This window comes from Durio zibethinus, chromosome 3 (assembly GCF_047325235.1).
Source record: "Durio zibethinus cultivar Kanyao isolate XHJ-2024 chromosome 3, ASM4732523v1, whole genome shotgun sequence".
In the NCBI taxonomy this organism is placed as follows: domain Eukaryota; kingdom Viridiplantae; phylum Streptophyta; class Magnoliopsida; order Malvales; family Malvaceae; genus Durio; species Durio zibethinus.
The window spans coordinates 29808889-29821819 of record NC_143164.1 but is presented as its reverse complement, the minus strand read 5'-3'; the positions used below and the strand labels follow the sequence as shown (position 1 = coordinate 29821819).

Genomic DNA, 12931 nt, shown 5'->3' with positions numbered 1-12931 from the left:
AAAAAATAATTTTCATATTATTTTCTTTCTAAAAAAAAAAGAAAAAAAGAATTTCTAAATAGACTCAAATGGTGAAAATTTTATAAATTCAAAAGAGAAAATATTTCTAAATTGGCCCAAATGGTGAAATAATTAGATTTATTTTCAACAAAAATGACAATAATAAAAAATAATAAATAAATCTTTTTCCGACGACGGAGCCTCTTCAAGAAATTAAATGAGATTCTTGAATATTTTTGAGGTGAGGAAGAATTTTTTTGAGAGTACTACCAGATTGATGGAGAATCTTAAAAATTGTTTCCAATATTTAACATAAAATTTGAAGCCATTAGATTCTAAACCTTAGGATAAATTCGAAATAATATGGTACTATCCCTTGGATGGGAATGTGGTGGTGCTGTAACATTTCCCACATATAATCGAACTCTCGAACCCTGTTGTGGTTAATAAACTTGAATCTATTCTTTTAGGGACCTTTAGTCAAGCTTAGAAGTTCCTTAAAAGGATAGATTTCTTAGGTGAACAATCACACTTAATAAAAGATTGATGGTGACTCCATTTATTTGTTAAATCTAGCTATAGATTTTCGAATTTATATGTTATGACAATAGGTAAATTAAGAACTTAAAAAAAGACACGCATTTCTCATGTTTCTTCAGATTCATCTATGGAACCCACCATTCATTTCGGCTGCTATTCAAGATTTTGGTGAGCTATGATCTGTGTATTCGTGAATATAAGCAACAATTCCAGATGGGCGCCCTGAAAAGGAGTAAAAAAGGTGAAGGAATTGTAGGTCAGTGCCTGCAAGTTTTACAACTAGTTTATAGGATACAAAATGGTTATAATAAAACATAAATGTTATAAAAGAGTTCTCTGACTCAAGAATATTGTGTGCAGCAAAATCTCTCAAACTTCATTGGCACTTAGTGTCAAAAAGTTGCTTTGATACAAAAAAAATTCATATAGGCAATTCTGCCATGGAAATCCTCCCAAGGACAATATTCATTTTGACAATGAAATCCTAAATTCTAGATGTATTATTACTGCAACAATCATCAATAAGCAGACAAGGATTCCAACAAGAAGAGCCCTATCAACAATATCCCAGCCGCCAGGGCCCAGTCCTGTTTATTCTTTAGCCCCAAGGCAATGCCATTCTCCACCTTTTTGTGCTCATGGTTCCTTCATTTCCTTAGTGACCAGCCAATCAGACTTTTGCTGCTTCCATCTTCCATCCAACTATCATTCCTAGAAACAATGCTTTCTTCCAATCTAATCTGTCCTCTACAGCTGTCTGGTCCACAAGAGCAAGGTTCTGGCTCCTTTGAACATGCACAACTCTCATACTGATTGGAGCAAGGAGAACATTTCTCCCAATTAGAAACGTCTCTGGAGCCATTTTCACATCTACCTGGGTGACAGACTCAAGTAACTTCCGCATGTTATCTTCACCATAGCTGAAGTACCCAAAATACTTTCTGGTGCAATTATGAGAACCTGCACATATCCCTTCATATGGCCAACCTTGGATAATGAAGTGAATACAAGCTAGATATTAGCACACGCTAGACAAAGCCTTTCGATGAAGTTACAATTTGTGATTGGAATATCAAGTAAAAGGTTGAAGCATGAAGTGGTTTTTAACAACTGTCTTCGTGAAGCAAACACATGCTAGATATTAGCATTCACTGAAAAATGTATCTAGATAAATTCTTAGCACAAAAAATACCAAGTACTAATTTGAAATATCCAGTAAATCAATAGGCCATAAACTGGTTTTGAGCAGAAAAATTAAACAACTAGCTGCAAATCAATTGTTTAAGAGAGTGAAACAGAGACGATTGACAGGACTTGCCAAAATGCATTAACATGAATTTCAAAATAGAAGTAAAAAAGAAATTTTCCCACAATGGATTCCCTCAACCCCAAAAGAAAAAGGAGAGCAAAATGGAATGCAGAGTAAATCAATTAAACACTGAACTGGCTTCCAAGGGGCGGTTAATTTCTAACAAAACATTGAAGCAATCACGTTCACCGGAGAGCAAGAGACCAGGACTATAAACACATTAATATGCCATCGAAATGCGACTTAACAGCAGAGTTTTGGCCCACAGCCATCAGACAATAAATCTATGTTTAAACCGAAATCTAGTTGCTTATACTAGTGCGACAACACAGGATGAAAAGGAAGCATACAGAAGTTGTGCAGAAGTTAATTTCGCCAGTAGCAAATATCCTTACCAAATGAATTCCATCAGTTGCAATTTCAGTAATCCATATTCTTTCAACTCTGCCTTCCATTCCATTGTATGGTGTAAAAGCTTCAGAAACAGAAGTTAATTCACGGCTCCACTTCTTCACTATAGTACTCGAGACCTTTTTCATCCTTGCAGCAGGTGTCCCTAGTTTAAGAAAAGTTATACACATGAACTTCTTAGCTTATTATAGCTAGGAGCACATAAACGACCCGTATTTACGTTGGCTAAGCAAATTGCCAAGCATAGTTTGTTTAAAAGAAGAAGTTTAGAATTATAAAGTTAAGCTGTAATACCAAAAAAACTAGTTAAGCTGTGTCTTGATATCTCAATTTTTTGGAGTTCATACACCCGCAAATCTAGAATCTGTGTACCATTTTTAACATGGATTTATCATATTCAAATACAGCTAAAATACATCTTTCCTTATTTCTATAAACTTGCTACTTTTCAGTGGAAGAAAACTTGGAAAGAAATCTATTAGCTCATATCTGTGATCTTTAAAAAGAACTAAAATGAAACACGATCTACCAAGAATTTTTGGAGAGACATTAAGAAATTTCAACTAAAAAACCAAGAATAGAAACCAGCAAATACTAGTTAGCATTTTATACAGATTCTATCACGCAGACACGAGAATTTCAACATTACGCCATTAGAAGTTTTTGTTTTGCATAAGAACTTGTAAAAAATGGCCAATGTGACTTTGGTCCAACGGTAAAAAGACAAGCTAAGGCCACGAGAAGCCCTAAGTTCAAATAAAAAAAAATCTAGAGTATGCATTTAAGTGTTGAGACTAGAAAGCCAAGTTTTCCATGATAGTAGTAAACTAAGATGCAAAATTGGTAAATCTGAATGAAGAAAAATCACAAGACACATGCTTGTAAGATAGATATTCAACAAACCAGAATTAGAAAATTTTCCTAATCTCATTTTGCATTTTTTGAAAACTAGTTTTCCTTAACCGAACAAAGCCAAAAGTTTTCCTTCAAAGGATGCATCTGATTGAGTCCCTCCTCACCTAAATTCCTGTTTCTGTTGAGAAATTTGTGCTTAAACTTGATCAAGTTTGCTTTCAAGAGTCAAACATTTGAATATCTACACACAACTGTCTCATTTAGAAGGCCTATTGGGCTTCTCTATCTGATCTAAATTATACAGTCAACTCAAGGCTCTAAGCCTAAGGAGGAATATTAAAGATGATTTCTGAACCATCTTCTTTCAACAAAAAATTAATAAATACTCAAAAGCTTATTATAAATAATGCTACAACAAGGATTTAACTTTACTAGAAAGCAGCCAGGTGCAACACTTATAGGATACATTAAATTTATGTGCATATGACATAGAAATCATCAAATTTAGTGCAAAATTTTGCTACAAACATGACATCCATGTTTGATACACACTCCTATCCTGTAATGGATCCTGAGTCCATGATAGATATATTATAAGACTTAGCTGGTTGTTCAGAAAATTCTTTCTTGATGATATTTTAGAGAAGTTACTGTCTAAGATTATGAGTGATCCTTTTCCTTGCTTCTCTATCATTGGATCATTTTCTACGGGGATTTTAAGCGTTCTTGTTGTGGTTAAGTTTCTTTTTTTCTTCTTTTATTGTTTTCCCTTTTCCTAAGCACTGTTTGATAGACAGAAAAGAAATCAACACTAAAAATTAAGTACTGAATTTTTAGTTCTAAAAAAATTTAGTATTGAATTGTTAATGTAAAAATCATTTGCTATTCTATTGATCTTTTAATCCTAGAGATGTTTCTTTTGATCTTTTATCAAGTATTTAACATCAATAAAAGTTAAAAAGGAAAAATAAATAGTTAAAAAGGAAAGAAAGTAAGGTTAATGTAATTAAATGGCAAATTTTTCCTTAAATAAGAATAATTGAATTCATTATGTTGCTTTTAACTATGGATTTTCAACACTTTTTCATTGAAAATCTTCTATTTAAGTGATTTTCAAAATAAGTTATCAAACACATTGAAAACATTAAACCATTGAAAATTTTCAATGGTTTATCAAACACACCCTTAGTTTTATAACTTTCTTTTTAGAGGAGGGAGAGAGTTATTGGTTTTGGGGGGGGGGGGGGGGGGAGTGATAGATGGTGCTAAATCCTGTGGCTATAAAGTGCATTTGTTCTATTTTTGACTCAGTAAAACTTGAGTTAAGACCAAATCTCATGGACATCACCATTGCTCAATATCAATCATATTAATTTTATACTTTAAGTTCTATATAAGTCATTTGTATCGCACTAAACTACAGAAATCATCTTTCTCTTTCAATTATTTCAGCATCCAATAGGTCAAAAATCAATACTGTTGTGGCTAATTTGGCAATTGAAGCTTCATTTATTAACCTTAAATCAGTTTGTATTACAGAATTTTTATTCCTAACATCTTGATGATTTATCCTCTATATGTCACAAAAGACAAATACTACAAGGGGACAATTGGTACAGAAAAAAATAATAAGAGTTTTGGCAAGAATCTTACTTTTCATAATTTGATTCTTTAGTTTGATTCATATAATGTGATTCTTAAAGTTTTTTAAAATTCCTAACAGGGGAAAAGAGGAGGAATCAAAAACTCTACTCTCCCTAAGGTTTTTTTAGATTCCGAGAAAAAAGTGAAAATTTTCCCTTATATGCAATCACTTAATTATATTTTCAAGCTATATTATCCTTTCTAATCTCATAAAATTGCAAAGTAAATGTAAATAATTATTTTTTTAATATTTTACAGTTTTTCATATAGACTATGTTTTTGAAGTAAAAAATGAAATCTATGTTGAAAATATAAAATTTTGAAAAAAAATATTTTTTAAAATGCTATAATATATATATATATATATATATATAATACATGTTTAAGAAAAAAAACGTAATACTTATTGAAAATAAAAATTGTAAAAATTTTCAACAACTACCCACATGAAAAATTTTGGAACTTAAACTACATTTTTGGAACAAAACATTATCTGTTATCAAAGAGGTTATTGCTAAGCTACTAGATACTTCTTAAAAAAATATTACATTTTATTTTTGAACTAATTCCAAAAACACTAAGGTCTCTTTAAAAACCGTAGTCTAATGTTTAAAATTTTTAAAATATATCTAACCACTTTGTCTAAATGTAAAAATATTATATATTTTTGAAATAATTTCATAAACACTATGATTCTTTAAAAAACCGTTGTTTAATGTTGAAAACCTTAGGCAACTCATTACTTTCACCTGTCAAGTCTAGAAGAATCACTGTTTCAGTACATGGCTTTTATTGGTGATTTGAATGTAAAGACTATTGTTCTTAAATACAAACGTAGTCTCTATAACAAAAGACGACATTTTTAACCAAAAACCAGAGTCTTTCGTTTTTCATAATGCTTGTTTCAACGAAGATAACAAATTATTCATATGTCACGTGTTTTTTATATATTATTTATTATAAATATCATATATTATTCACATATCATCAATAATAATATAATAAAAAAATTTATTTGTTAATTTTATATTCTTTTAAATCAAACATAAAAATTTTATATTTTTTAAACGAATAAAATTTAAAATTCATACATTTTCTTTCAATATCACTTTTTCTTAAAAACACTTTTTCTCCTGGAAATTAAGAATTCACGAATCAACCAACCTCCTAATTAGTTTCAAAATGGTTTACTCGTTTATAACAGCGCTAAATCTAAATGTCCTGTTCCTTCTACTTCGGCTACTAATATTGGCTTTGCTCAGGATGATTTCCAGAACAATTTTTACCAAAAAAACCTTCGTAGTTCTTCTGTTGCATTTTTGTAACTAAAGACACCCTGCCTCCTTGACTTAAAAGTTTTTCTGTTGCAATGACAGCAGAACATAAAGCACAAAAAATGTAACGACAGTAGTGGAAAAGAAATCAAGAATTCAGATAGCTGACTTGGAGATAGGAAAATGTTTTCAAAACTAAACAAGCCCTAATAATCAGCAATTTTCAACTGTTATCCTTGCAGCGGCTTGAAGGAATAAAGCCATTAAAATAAACTTTTTCTGCTTTTAAATTACTCATCAAGGATTTGTTCATCTTTAAGTTTTCTAGTAAACAAAAGAAGCTTCCTAGGACATTGAAATATAGCCCAATGATTGCCACAAGAACACAAGTGCTTAAATGGATTATGTATGAATATCAACGAATTCATGAGCTCCAATGGAATATAACACAATATGCCTTGAATTAAAGAAAGATTAAGTATTTAGTGAAATAAAGTTGACAAGAGTAAAAGCAAGTAGAAAATTGCAACAAAGAAGCTATAGCAATAACAAACAAGCAACTTACCAGGTCTAGGATAGAACTGAGATATCTGAACCTGTGGGAACTTGTATTCTTTAATGAGGTTAACTGTTTGAGCAAAATCTTCATCAGTTTCATCTGAAATGACCTAAAAATGACTATCCTTGAATCAAAAACCATAAACTAAATCCTTAAACAGCTTGTCAAGAATAAGGGTTCTGATAAGATCCTCAGAATATTTGTGATGAGATAGAAGTTTCCCGCCTGTTAGAGGCGTCCACTGGCCTGACTTGGAAGGGCTTTGTAACAAAGTTTAGGCTCCAGCCTTGAAAAGCTTTCCCAAGCCACTTGGCCTTGAGAAGACCAATCCATGGGCTGGCAGCCAGCCCATGCTGGAAGCTCCAACCTCGTTCGAGAAAGATTTTAAATCCCAGCCCAAGCCAAAGTCATTATTTTATTAAATAAACAATGCATTTTCCCATAAATTAAATTTATATTTATATTTATATATTTAAATTTTAACTATTAATATAAATTATTTTGTTTTAGTAAAACTTCATGTTCATGAGTAGGCCAGGACTAGCTCTTCAAGGTTTGTACGAAAATGAAGTCTGGGCCATAGGCACCTCTAGCTTGGAGTTCTAGTTAAAATAAATTATTTTTATAGTAATATTATCATTTTTAAAATTTTAAATTAAATCTAAATAAAAAAATTAGTTACTCAAGAAACTAATAACTTGTGCTAGCCTGCTTCTATGCTTGGGCTAAAACCTTGCTCAGCCCAGCCCAAAATAGGCCGGGCTGGTAGACCTGGGCAATCACACAACCCCATGGACAAGACTTCATCCTAAAGAATTTCCATCAGTAGAAAATTCTAATTATTTCCAAAATGATGAGGTATGCTGAGAGCCTGTTTTTCGAAAATGATTAAGGTACTAATAAATTACTACAGTTGAAAACCCTTGCTTTTCTATTTTTCTAGAAAAAGGAACACCTAATTTTAATTTATTTAAGTGTTCCATAAAACTAGAAAATGTTTCAATATTTAGTTCTTTACCATATTTCATTGATCATATTTAGAGAAAAACTGGACATAGAAAATGGAAAATATTTTCCAATAATAAAGTTGCCTATGGCCCAGACTAACTCAAATCTTGTCAGCGAATGACATAAAAGGAATTTAGCATCGCAAAATGCCCTAAATAAACTTTGAGTATTTCCACACATATATAAATAAATACATACATACATACATACATATATATATATATATACACACATGTGCATGCCTGCATCAAGAAAGAGAAAATGAGACAACTCAATCTGCATACTAACCAGGAAATCCACATATTCTATCAGTTGCAATCTGCATGCCTGGCACAAGTTCGGTCAAGGTATCTACCATAGTCCTAAACTCGCTCACAGTATATTCCCGATTCATTGCCTAAAAGGATCGAAGAATACTTAGTAAGACAATTATCATTTAGTAGAAATTTCAGGGCATTTACCTGCATTAAGTACAAATTCTTATTTATTTGCTTTAGTTACTAAACAATAACTAATCACCATTAGCCAAAATGAAGAGACAGTTATATGACCAACTTTGGACTTACAGTCAAGACAGCATCACTCCCAGATAGAACCGGTACATGAAAAAAGGAATATACACAAGGATGACATAAAACAGCTGCTATCTCTTTCAGATGCTCTAAGATAAAAGGAGGATTGGTCATCCCAATTCGTAACATTGTTCTACCATCAGGAGAAAGTTCCGCAACAATGGCATTCAATAAAATTGGTAGGTTAACTCCAATGTCACGACCTATAAGATTCCGTGACATAAGAATAATCTTCATATACATGTATTCATACATATATGTATATATATGTACTCAACTTTTAATCTTTATACGTATATGCACGTATGTGTGTATTTGAAACCTTCAACAATATTTTCAACCATAGACACTGCAGGAACAGAACTCTTATATCTGAAGTTTCTTAGGCATCATTGGCAGACACAACTCTAAAATACCATACGCTTCAGTATCTTCACTGCTTAACCATATCTCCTTGACCCCATCAGCTATAACAGTTTTCACATGCCCAATGTCACGGACTAGGCTTTCTCTCAACAAGTAATAGACCATGCGGCACTTGAATGGATGCTCCCACCCAAGTCAGCCCTGAATAGTTTAATATCTGAACAAATAACCATAAGCCACAGTTAGTCCCAAGCATACGCAATAAGACACATTCATATCGAGATCAATCTCAAGCACACACAAGAAGACACATTCACATCAACAAAAAGGAAAACACATCAAGACAACATTCGGGACATTCGAATCGGAAGTGAATTTTATTATAATCGAAAATAGCAGATCGAGACTTCCCGCCATCGCCAGGGCTAAGGGGTAGCCCTTGGCCCTTGGTCTAGGCCCGTATCGTGACCAGTGAGATAGCCTAACAGTACGCTACCCGCTCGCCCCCCTAAAGAGCCTTAGAGATTTTAGAGCTATGCTACCACTAACTATTACAATGTTTGAAATGGGGACACTTTTCCTAGCACAAGAGATCTACCCGGTCATGGCCCTATACAAAGTTGGCTCATGACATCTTCCCCCACCTATTCTATCAATGTCCTCGTCGACTTGCTAGCTTAAAATTTTTCAATCTTTCGCTTGAATCTCTGAAGGTTGTGTTCCCTTTCCCAGTTGGTTTATTCTAGTCTTAATCCCTCCCACTTCACTAAGTATTCGCGAACTAGTCTTCGAGATACCTTGGTTTCTCTATCGACTAAGATCTCTTCGACTCGACGCTCTGAGGGTGGCTTCATGGTGATGGCGGCTCTGGTTGGCTCCCTTCGGTTAGCATTTATAGGATCTACATGAAAAAGTTTCAGGTTGCTCACATGAAATACTGGGTGCACTTTCATCCACTTTGGTGGGTCGATTTTGTAAGAAGCATTCCCTACCTTGGAAAGAATCTTCACTAGACCCTCATATTTGTGCACTAATCTACGATCTTTCTTTCTCAAGAACCTGGTTTGTTCAGGGATTAGTTGAACAAGAACCAAATCACCAGCTTGGAATTGTTGCGCCCTGCGACCTTTGTCTGCCCATTTCTTCATTCGCTTCGATGCCTTCTCCAAGTAAGCTTGTGCAATCTCAGTGTTTTGTTTTCACTCCTTACCGAGATTGAAGGCTCTCAGATTATTCCCTCTATATTGCTCTAAAGAAGTATAGGGTAGCCTTGGTAATTATTTGGTGATCACTTCAAATGGGCTCTTGTTAGTGGAAGAGCTTTTGTTAGAATTAAAGCAAAGTTGAGCAACATCCAATAACGAAGGTCAGTTCTTTTTATTGGCTTAAACAAAGTGCCTTAAGTATTCCTTTAGTAATCCATTGAATTGTTTCGTTTGACCATCGGTTTGAGGGTGGTAACTTGAGGAGATGTTAAGTTGGGACCCCAATATCTTAAAAAGTTCTCTCTAGAAGGATCCTGTGAATCTCGGATCTCTATCACTTAAAACGTTTTGAGGGAGGCCCCAATATTTGACCACATGCTTAAACAGTAGTTGAGCTGTGTCTTTCGCAGATGATACTTTTGAGTGGGAATGAATATGGCGTACTTAGAGAAACGATCAATCACCACCAAAATAGCTTTAAGATCACCAACCTTAGGAAGGCCTGAAATAAAATCGAGAGAGATGCTTTCCACGGTCTAGTGGGCATCGATAGTGGTTCAAGCATGCCTGTAGGTTTCTTCTTTTCAATTTTGTCTTATTGGCAAATGAGGTAAGTCTTTATATAGTTCATCACGTCTTGTCGCATGTGAGGCCAATAGTATCCCTATTTCAATAAAACCAAAGTGTATTGCCAGCCCGGATGTTCGGCCCATGGTGTGTCATGACATTCCCTCATCAGCATCTATCTCAGACCTCTTGCTCTTGGTACAAACAATTAGGGCCCCTTGGTCCACAAGACCCCATTTTTTTGCCAGAAGTACTTGGACTTTCTTTCTTCAACTAGCTTCAAAATGACACTGGCCTGCGGATCCTTCCCTCAATGATCTTCAATTAACTTACGAATGTCTATCGTGACTCTGCTAACCGCTATTGGGGTAATTCTTCTAAGGATCGCTAACTCTATTCATCTGCTCAATGCATCGATCACTTGATTGGTCTTTTCAGTGGTGTACTCAAAACAATAGTCGAACTCTGCTAAAATTTCTTACCATTTAGCTTGTTTCGCTGTAAGCCTTGGTTGGGTGAGGAAATGGTTAATGGCCGCATTGCCTATATTCATGACAACGTGCAAACCCAACAAATAATGTCGCCAAACCCTCAGGCAGTGAACTAACGCCAAAAGCTCTTTTTCTTGGGTCGTATATTTCTTCTCAGCTTCGCTTAGCTTTTTACTTTCAAATACTATTGGGTAATGTTGTTGTAAAAGCACTCCCCTAATAGCGAAATTAGATGCATCAGTCTAAACTTTGAAAGGCTTTTCAATGTCAGGGAGAGCTAAGATAGGATCCTTCATAATAGCATCCTTCAATCCCTCAAAGGCTTCTTGGCACTCACTTGTCCAACACCATTTATGCTCTTTTTTCAATAGCTCCATGAGGGCCGTGGTCTTACGAGAGTACCTTTTTACAAATCTTTTATAATAGTTGGCTAATCCTAAAAACGAGCGAAGTTCACTAACATTCTTCAGTGTTGTCCACTCCTTGATGGCCCTAATCTTATCCATGTCCATTCGAATGTGGCCACATTTCGACAATGTGATTGAGAAAGTGGATTTGGGTATGAGCAAAAGCACATTTCTCTTTTTTCACATACAACTAGTGGTCTTGTAATCTTCGAAGCATCTAGCGTAAGTGTCCTTGATGTTCTTTTAGAGTAAAGCTATATACCACTATGTCGTCTAAATAGACGACTACAAATTTGTCTAGATAGTCATGGAACACCTGATTCATCAATGTACAAAATGTGACAGGAGCATTGGTTAGTCCAAAGGGCATAACAAGAAATTTAAATACGCCATACCGTGTTACACAAGTGGTCTTTGGCTCATTTCCCTCAATGATTCTAACCTAATGGTAGCCATATCTCAAGTCTAATTTGGAAAAATACTTATCCTGGCTTAGTTGATCAAACAAATTTGCTATAAGAGGGATGGGATATTTGTTTCTCACAGTGACTTTGTTCAATGCCCTGTAGTCAACACATAATCGCAAACTTTCATCATGCTTCTTCTGAAATAGCATTGGCGCTCCAAAAGGAGCCTTTAATGGTCTAATAAACTTGGCCTGTAAAAGCTCATCTAATTGTTTTCTTAGTTCGACCAACGATGGTTGGGCCATGCGGTAAAGGGCTCTAGCAGGGGGTTTAACTCCTGGGAAGAGCTCAATTTCATGGTCCACAACTTTTCGAGGAGGTAGAACCTTAGGCAACATCCCTGGCATCACCTCTTCAAATTCTTCCAACATTTTTTTCATACCATCGAGTATCGGTTCCACTTTTAACCCTTCTTTGTAAATCAACATGGTCACAAAGGAGGGTTTTCCTCTCTTTACCCCTTTTCTTGAATTGTAAAGCTGAGATTATTTTCTGTCCATTCTTTGGCAAGATAGTGGTCGGCACCACACATGGGTGTTTCACTAAAAACAACAGGCAACTAGCGGTGGGGATAGGGATCACCTGAGCCAACATCATGAAGTCCAATCCGAGGACGACATCAAAGTCATCCATAGGGGAAACTATAAAGTTTACCTTCCATTTTCATGGCCTCAACTTGGTAATCACACTCTTGGAGCTTTCACTAATCGTAAAGGCTGTCAAATTGATCGCCTTCATTCGCTTGCAGTCCTTGTTAACCTAGAGACCACACTTTTTTGCTTCTTCTGGTGTGATGAAGGTATCGGTTACACCCATGTCTACTATGGCCCTGATGGCCTTCTCATTGATCATTAAGTTCACATACATCAGGCCTCTACCCTGTTTTTTCTTTATTGTGTTCAATTGGGTGTGGAGGGCATTAAGAAACCTTATTGAACCCATCCTGGCTGGTTCCTCTTCAACTTCTTCAACGATCTCTGGTGCTTTGGGGGACTCTTAAGACAAAGCTCTTAAGGCATTAAGGGTTACTCTGTGTGGGCATTCGGCCACCCAATACGGCCATTTGCATAAGAAGCAAGCTAGTGGTTGCCTAGGCCTGAAAATCACTACATTGTTTGTCTTGGGTTGGGTGCTATCTTGACCAAAGGACCTCATGTTTGATCTCCCATTGAAGGGCCGATCCATTCTAGTCATCTTTCTCCCACATTCAAAATTGAAGTTACTGTTAACTGATGAAGGATTTTTTCATTTTGAGG

The 12931-nt window shown here is 35.1% G+C and overlaps 1 pseudogene; it reads right to left on the bottom strand.

Moving 5' to 3' along the window:
- Positions 1-903: 903 nt before the first annotated feature.
- LOC111283829 (uncharacterized) overlaps positions 904-12931 on the bottom strand; it is a 30177-nt pseudogene continuing 18149 nt past the window's right edge.